The sequence below is a fragment of the Opisthorchis viverrini genome (genome assembly GCF_000715545.1).
Source record: "Opisthorchis viverrini unplaced genomic scaffold opera_v5_219, whole genome shotgun sequence".
NCBI lineage: Eukaryota > Metazoa > Platyhelminthes > Trematoda > Opisthorchiida > Opisthorchiidae > Opisthorchis > Opisthorchis viverrini.
The window spans coordinates 322,646-331,120 of record NW_008751875.1 but is presented as its reverse complement, the minus strand read 5'-3'; positions in this window follow the sequence as shown (position 1 = coordinate 331,120).

Below are 8,475 nucleotides of genomic sequence, written 5' to 3'. Positions count from 1 at the left end.
AGAATGTGCTAGAATGGCTTATTTGGGAATCGCACGCTGTAAACCGCATCAGAATGATAATTTGGGTCTCCAGTACGTTGAACCTGGCCGTTGGTTTGTTCACTAAGGCTAGCAATTCGGTATCGAAATTTCATCGTCAACAATGCCCTGTGAGTGACAATGTCACCTCTGTTGGCGGTGCAACGAACATGCCCGGGTCAGTGAATAAACCAAGGGCTGTCAGTGCACCCTGAGTTACGAGTGTTTGGCGGTAGGTTACCGGCTATCAGATATAACCTTTCTGTAGTCTTGTACAAACTACAGACAGTACAAACAAACAGTGGTTCTAATCAAAATGGGCTTTAGATGTAAATTTCTTTTACCACTGACTGACCGTAGTGATGTTTTTTTTCTGTCGTAACTGTTAATGGTTGTCTGATTGGTTCGGAAAGGACAACCTAATCGACTGGAAGAATGGTGTGTGCAATTTTCTGACCGATTTATGAAACAAAACAATCAATATTACACATAACAGATGAGGTCAAGTACGAGCATGACTAGCGCAGGCAGGACGCTGGATGACAGACATATCGTATGGTCACAGAGACACAAACATGGGCGCACGACTTACGGCCTGCTACAGTCTCGAAACAGATTGGCTGCTCTGTTTGTTCCTGACCTACTTTCATTCACCTGCAAATGCACTTTATTAGAGGCATTATCATAATCCGAAATCGATATTCACTATCGACCGAAGTCCAAAGTCACAGAAAGGTCAGGTGCTACAGGAGAACCAGCCTCCGTCAGTCCAGCTTGCCCTGTATTTTTAAATATAAACCTTACAAACGACACATTGTCTCCGAGTGGGACTTCAACAGTTCAGTGGGAGAAGCGAGCCGCACTCGATCTGAAGGATCGCCCATTGTAATGCGCCAGCATGTAAGGCGGTAATTTCAGTGGGTAGTGCAGAAATCTCCGATGGTTGGCACCTAATTCCCGAATCGAAGCTCTATCAGGACGTGAGATCAGATTTCCGAAAGCAACTACAGAATGCCCGAAATCTACTGAGACCCTCCCAACTACACTGCATGCCGAACAGACAGACAAACGAACCTGAATCAAAGCTAGACAGACAGCTTTGGATTAAGGTCAGACAACACTCCTCAATATGAAGCGCGAGATAACCTTGTATCAAAACCAGGCAGCGTTGGACCAAGGTCAGACAGTGACCCTCCAATAGAATAGCTTGGGGCCATTGTATCTTCGCACTCGCTTGTTCACAATAGAGCTGTTGTGTTCCTTTTCGGTGAGTCTTTTTTTTCGGCACTAGGCACTGGAGCGGGGGGCAGCAGTCAGACATAACAGACAACCACAGCGGATACGGAAGAGTAGCGGGTTTCTCACTTTAACCGGATGTTTATCTCGGTGAGGCTCCAAGTTGCGTTCTTCAAAATTGTCATTCAGTGCATGAGGTGTGAGGCTACTCCGTTTTCGTCCACAGCGTGCGGTACTTGACCTTTCTTAGGGGGGGGGAGTTTATCGACTAATGAAACCTTGGACGATCCAGGGAAGAGCAGAGGCTCCATTCAAAGAAAGATAATCCTACAGGAACCTGGCAGAGAGAACTTGATGTAAATTCTCCTCGGCAGTAGCCTCTGTTGGGAGAGGTTCTGAGGCTAATTTTCGACAATATGTCCTTGTAGAAAATGAGCTTCAGAACCTCTTTCTGTCACGGAGAGGCTGGATCTTACTGTGGTGTGATGGTTTGCGCACCTCAGCGATCCACTGAGCTATACTGGCTAGTGACACAGTCTCTCATTCCAGGTTGGTTAATGATTAGGGGTCCGAGAAACACAGTGTCCTGGCCCTACAGGTTGGGGGTTGGAACATGTGGCGACTTGTTCCGTAGAAGTTGTAATGCATTTGCATTTCCCGCCAAACACCGCTGCCTTGCGGTTAGGCTTTTGAGCCAAAGGCTTCGGTTGAGGACCCTAATCGTCCTGTCTAGGTGTGGGCGCCCTGGCAGTATTCCAGCCCTCGTACAACCATGACATTCACAAGTTTACGGCAGTGGAGCATGGGTGTTGAATACTGATGACATGCTATCGATTTTGATGACAATATGTCCTCTCCACCTGGATAGCAGAATACTAACCAAGTCTTCTGGTGTACCTCGGGGAGACAGTCTGAACAGAAACTTAACTGCTACTGTGTATTTTACTCGTGGGTCTCACAGGCAGTCTAATAACCGAATTCGATACATTTGCTGTTTCAGTTCAGTTTATCAGGTATGCACCATGTATCAAGGGTATGTAGGTCCCGCTTGATACGGTTTCAGCCACTGGAAAATGGCAAAACAAGGGAGGTGTATCCAAGCATTGCAGACGATGACACGATCAGTTAGCTAGGGACACTGGGAAGCTAGGTGTCGAAGGCGATCGCGTTACTGACTGCCAGCCCATAGGTGAGTTAGACCCCGGGTTCCCCATTCCAGTGAGGCCACTGACTGGGTTTATTGGTTAGTGTTTACCTACTCCATTACCATGTCACGTCTCGTTCGATTCCACTCAGCACAGGACTGGCAAGAAGAACTCTGCTAGGCGGAGCTGTTTAGTGTTCACGGCCCCATACTAAACGGACTGACAACCTGGTTTCGAACAAAGCTTTGGATGACAAAGCGCACTTGTTAGTGTTCGGATTTCACATGGTGGACCTTCCTGAATTGGCAGAAGCTTAGTGGTCACATTGATGGCCTGTATCAAAGTGCAAAACAGAGAGTACATATGTCATCCGACATTGTTCTGAAGCTTTTTGGGACAAGCTCGAATTATCCTGCTAAAAATGGGAGATTCTGACTTCCTGCTTCGGAAATATGTCACATACATCGGTGCCTACGTACCGTGTCTCTGCTGTCGATACGTTTCACAACTGTTCAGTCAGAATCCATCCTAGTCGATGCTAGCAGACTCACTCAGTGCCAGCGAGGATAACTTCCCTTAAGGGGCACGCATCTGATTGAAGTTCGGGTTATCGTGAAAATAACGGCAACACAAAAATATCTCTAATCTACTCTGTTGTACAAGTTATGGGGATGGACTCGCTAGTTTTTTTTTCTTTTGCTGTTTCCGGGCTAGGATTTTCCAGGTATTGATTTGGAACCTTGTGACACACTCAAAGCACCTGAATTATACGCAGAATACGAGGAATCATATGAATCGGTCAAACTGCTGCTGCTGGAGACAGAAAGCAGCCTTTTCGTGATGCTTTGCTAGCCGAATCGAGGCTTACTTTTCCAGATTTCTATCTGGTCAAAAGGTGGATGTCATCTCGGTGACCTCTTGGTCTTCGTTCTCAAAACGACAGGCCTCGGAGAAACAAGCCAAGCCTGAATAGTGCTACAAAGAGTTGATCTGCGGTTCAGAAATATAAACTCGTCAGTTCGACTTATACACCCATTTGCATACAGATTTGATTTTCACGGAAGACTCACCTGGAACCCAGCTGAATACCGCGTCTACGATGTTCTTACTCAACTGCACTTCATATTCCAGTTGGTATGAAATTCGATATATCGCAATGCGCTACTCATTAGGTTGCTGAAAACTCATGATGACCGGTTTCACCATTCTTGGAGCTCATCAGTCTCCGAGTTTCTGTCAACCTTATGTTCTACTTGAACCCGAAATGCACGAAACTCGACTCATACGCTCATTTGCTTTCCAATCTGGTTTTCACGGGAGACTCACCGACAACCCAACTCTCTCGTTTATGACTTTCTCAGTCAAATTCATGTGCTGCAGTTTGTTGTATCATGGGTGGCCGTCTATTGGTTACGCCTGCACTGAGCCTGTCAGACTACGCGATAAGGAGAAGACAGAGAACTCGGGACACGGCTGTATTATCAGAACAAAACATACAGAGCGTCTGTGCAAACATATAGGATGACTAAATGGCCAAATAGGTCGTTCACTTGCTCGTTCTGTACAGCTAATGGCAGTGTTCCGGTCGTGAACAACTTCAGCCCCACTCCACTGGTCTTAAGTTGTTAAGCCGTGTTTGGTGAGCTCCAACAACACACCTACTTTCAGAAAATGTCGCACCGATGGTGACCTTTGGGATGCGTCACTCTCTGCACATGCACTTTTTCATGTCTGAGCCCGTTCTTTGGATGTTCTTACCTGAGTGGCTTCCAAAGAGGTCAAAACCGGTCGAAGGGTTTTCAGCAACGTGTGAGTAGTGTATCATGTCTACACTTGTGAGTTGTCGTGATACTGACAGCTGTGTAAACTGTGATTCCTGTTAGGACATAATCTCACTCGTTGTTTGCTCAGCAACGTGTGAGTAGTGTATCATGTCTACACTTGTGAGTTGTCGTGATACTGACAGCTGTGTAAACTGTGATTCCTGTTAGGACATAATCTCACTACGTTGTTTGCATTTTTTTGGGGGGATGTCAACGCAACAGGACAGACTATTAGAATTTATTGCTCGACCGGCCAAATTCTTTCTGCTCGTGCACCGAGTGTATGGTGTAGAAAGTCCCGCAGTTTGGAATACACGAAAGAAGAGCCGCGATCGGAACGAATCTGGTGTACCGAGATGTAAGATAGTTCACAAGAAAACTCACAAATCACTCACAACGTTCGCCGTGCTATCGATGCAAAAAAAATGGTGTCACTTGGTAGTGCCTCCGTTCTCATTTACAAAAGCCATACTAAGATCCCTAAGCAATGTAAGCCAAATGAGAAATAGGGAAATGGGGAAAAGTCTTTGTGATAAACATACGATTTGAAGGAAGGTTAGCCTTTCGACATTTCATCTACTGACTCATAGATTAAAAGAAAGACCTGTGGATACGTAGGTGTATTTGGGGAGGAATTAGCTATGGGTTTTCATCACCTCGTCCGGTGCCGGCAGATTTATTCACGCACGAAGTCGCTAACCGCACTTTAGAAGCTGAGGTTAGTCAACTGGATCTGATGGAGATCATGCTGCTATGTTAACTAATGTTTCTCTTCGACCACCATCTTCTTAGGTAATTTTTATTCGGACGTATCCAAATATGTTATTTCCCCAACCAACATGGTGTTAACCTCACTCGAACTTGTGGTGGCCTCATTGGACGAAGCATGCAGGAACTGGGAGATTATGAACTTCAGTCGGCCAAAATTGATAGCTTCGACAACTAAGCCAAGAAACTTTGTCCACAGATATATATATTATATTCCATTACTGGGAGAAATATTGGGCAGAAACTTGATTGAGGCTGACGTCTTCCACGGATCACCCAACCACTGAAGTTCTGCATGGGAAGGTCCTTAATTCGGCAAAAATACGAGCCAACTTTACAACTTGTCCTTCCATCAGACACCTCAGGAAAGCCCGGGTTTCTTGATAGGCCATCCCCTGTGGAGTCATTTATCAGTCGAAGTGTAGGGCAGTCACCCAAATTATTGGCTTACCTACTCGATTCAGGACATCAAGTAGAAATCACGTTGGTCTTTAGACCCGCTGATGAAGCTTATTCGAAATCGACTGTTGAAGGCTTTCGAATGAACATCCAAAAACCTCAGCCTTGTGCTGAAAAACGCGCGGGGCCAGATATTCACACCTACGTAGCTTTTAAACGCCGTACCACTTTTAACGTATGTTTTAATTGTTATCTGACCGACTCTATTGATTTTATAAATGATTTGAACAGTGTGTAAGGTGCTGAAATGTCAATACAGGTGACTTTTTTTGCCCCAAGGAATGTGGAGCCGATTATCGATCACAGTGCGTTAGAAAACCTAGAGATCTCGCTGCTTTCATCGATAAGACTCAAGTTGTTGTGTAGACCTCTTTATGAATCAGCAGAATACCAGTCCAGTCAATATTCCGGTACCCGCCTACTCGTGAAACGGTATTTTTGGCTTCTTGGTCCTAAGCTAAGCCGGCCGACAGTTCTACATCCGAAGTGGAAATTTTAGCCTTAGAGTCGGGGTGTAAACTCGAACAAAACCGCTTGCAAGACAGAGCAACCTCTTGAGAGTATGGAATATTTCCCGTATGATTCTTGAGAGAGAGAGAGAGAGGTGCTTTTCATAGAACCTTTGGAAAAACTGTTTGTGAGTGCGCATGAGGAATGAAAACGTACTTCCCTTGGTCGTTGGAAGAACAATGCAAAGTCTGAGATACCATCAGTGCACTAAGTTAGTGGGACACCGCCGATATTACCGTGTGAGCGATTGATCCGTTTTTCAATTATCCATCGATCCCATCCATGACCAAAACGCCTGGTATCATGTTGCAAGACGTTCTCTACAGCAGCCACTGGGGTGATTATTCACATGGGGACCCTAGAGAGCGTCGCATCCCATCATTCTACCTTTACTTACAAATGTGAACTAACTTAAGAATTACACTCACTCTCCACTTTCAAGTGACCTGTAACGTGAGTGTAACGTGAGGACGAATTTGCGTATGTTATATTTGGCTAAACCGGGAGGACTCACTCGAAAAAATCGCATAGAATGAACTGACCGAACCGGCTTGTGGCTAGATTTCTTTGCTATAAGAGAAAGCCGTGTATCATGTCCAAAAGACAAACAAATTGCCTGTGCGGTGGACCGGATTGCCGGTTTCATCCGATAGCTATGTTCCGATTGAGGACTTCACTCAAGATGAGTATAACTAAACATCTCATTGAAGGCCTTGGCAAAGCGAAGAGTGTAGCAAATGTATATTTGTAATGTGCTACTCATAAGGTTGCTGAAAATCCGTCGACAGCCCATGATCGGTTTCGCCGTTCTTGGGGCTCATCAGGTAGGCGCAGTCCTCGGGTTTCCGTCAACCTTACGTTCTACTTGAAACCAAATTGCACGAAATTAGCGAATATACACTCATCTGCAAACTAATTTGCTTCTTTCGAGAGACTCACCTGGAACCCAGCTGAATCTGTAGCGGACTAGGACCTAACCAGCGTGTTCGGATAAATTAACAAGCAAAAGTAACCAATGCAAAATCACAAAAAATCACAATAGGAAAGGAATGAGTAGTCAAATGGGGACTCACGAATGCGTAGGTTCAGTAGTCCACTACACCGATCCGAATGCAGTAACTGGCTGTGAGAGGAAAATATTCACTCGTCGAGATTTCCTGCAGATGGCTCCGTGTGAGTGATATATTCCACGGTAGGAAAATTATTCACGGCTAAAAAAATGTCACAGGGATTTATTGTGACGTTTAACAGTTGACACAAACACAGAGATTTAGTCCCACTGGTTCAACAGTCAACAAACAGTTCAACGGGCGTAAATACAGTCGTTCAGCAAGAAGTCAGCAGGTCGCGCCGGAAAATTGTGTATTCGTAACATTAAAACAAACGTCATGATACAATGTGAACGACAGTTACAAAGTGTGGTTCAAGTTCAGGAAGAATGGTAAATGTGACAACGGATTACAGACACTACAAATCTCTCGTTTATGATGTTCTCAGGCAAATGTTTGGTTGGCAAGTTTGTGTGGCTAAAAAGTACCAAGACTCATCCATTCTAATAAAATCAATAGGATTGTCCGGAGCTACTTGCCCTCCAGAATGGGGACTGCGTGACCCTCACTGTGCCTGGTTGGAGACACTACAATATATGGCTGCCAACCGATGTCAGTGCCGTTCTTGCTGTCAGTTTCTATCCAGATAGCCTGAGTGAGTGTCTGGAGGTATAGGCACATCGGAATGATTGTGGTAAGCTAGCATTAAGCCCCTTCCTCTTTTTGTTACAATAAGACTTCCAAGTAAATCATGGTTGTACGGCAGTGAAGCATCGGTATTGAACACTGCTGTTATGCTGATGATGATGATGATGATGATGATGATGATGATGATGATGATGATGTAGGAGTGTCGGCGAAGCTTTTGTTCATGCGCCTATTTAGAAGTCTATCGTTGATTCGACCGTTTTCTGGCAACCGACAACTTCTTGTTAGGAGGGGGGAATTTATCAGATTTTGGGTATAATCGCGCAGCACTATCTATCCATGCCTGCACTATTTATTCAGCCGAACTAACTAGTGACAAACAGATGAATCACATGTGATTGGGAGGCATTTTGTCCATGCTTTGCATTCTCTAAGTTTCACATGAGGCCGTTCCTCTCAATTTTGAGGCAAGTTTCTCGAAGCATTAAAAACTAGTTGGATGGATAGAACGCGGGATCGATTTCACGTGACTTGAATAGTACATTCAGTGGGAAGGAGGGTGAGAAAGTGGGAAGTATCATGGGAGTGTGGGTGTGGGAGGAACAGATAAGGTTACACGTCCAGATGTTTGGTTGACAAGGCGTAGACCTGAAAAGAAAAGAAAGAGAATGGTGGTTCAGGGGTCGTCATTACATTACAATCCGGGAAACAACAGTTTGGTAGCAAACTCTGGTGCTGATGACAAGACCACCATTGCTACTGCGTAATTACATATCCAAAGCCCAATATGCTCATCTTGTACCTGCCAGTATGTGAACA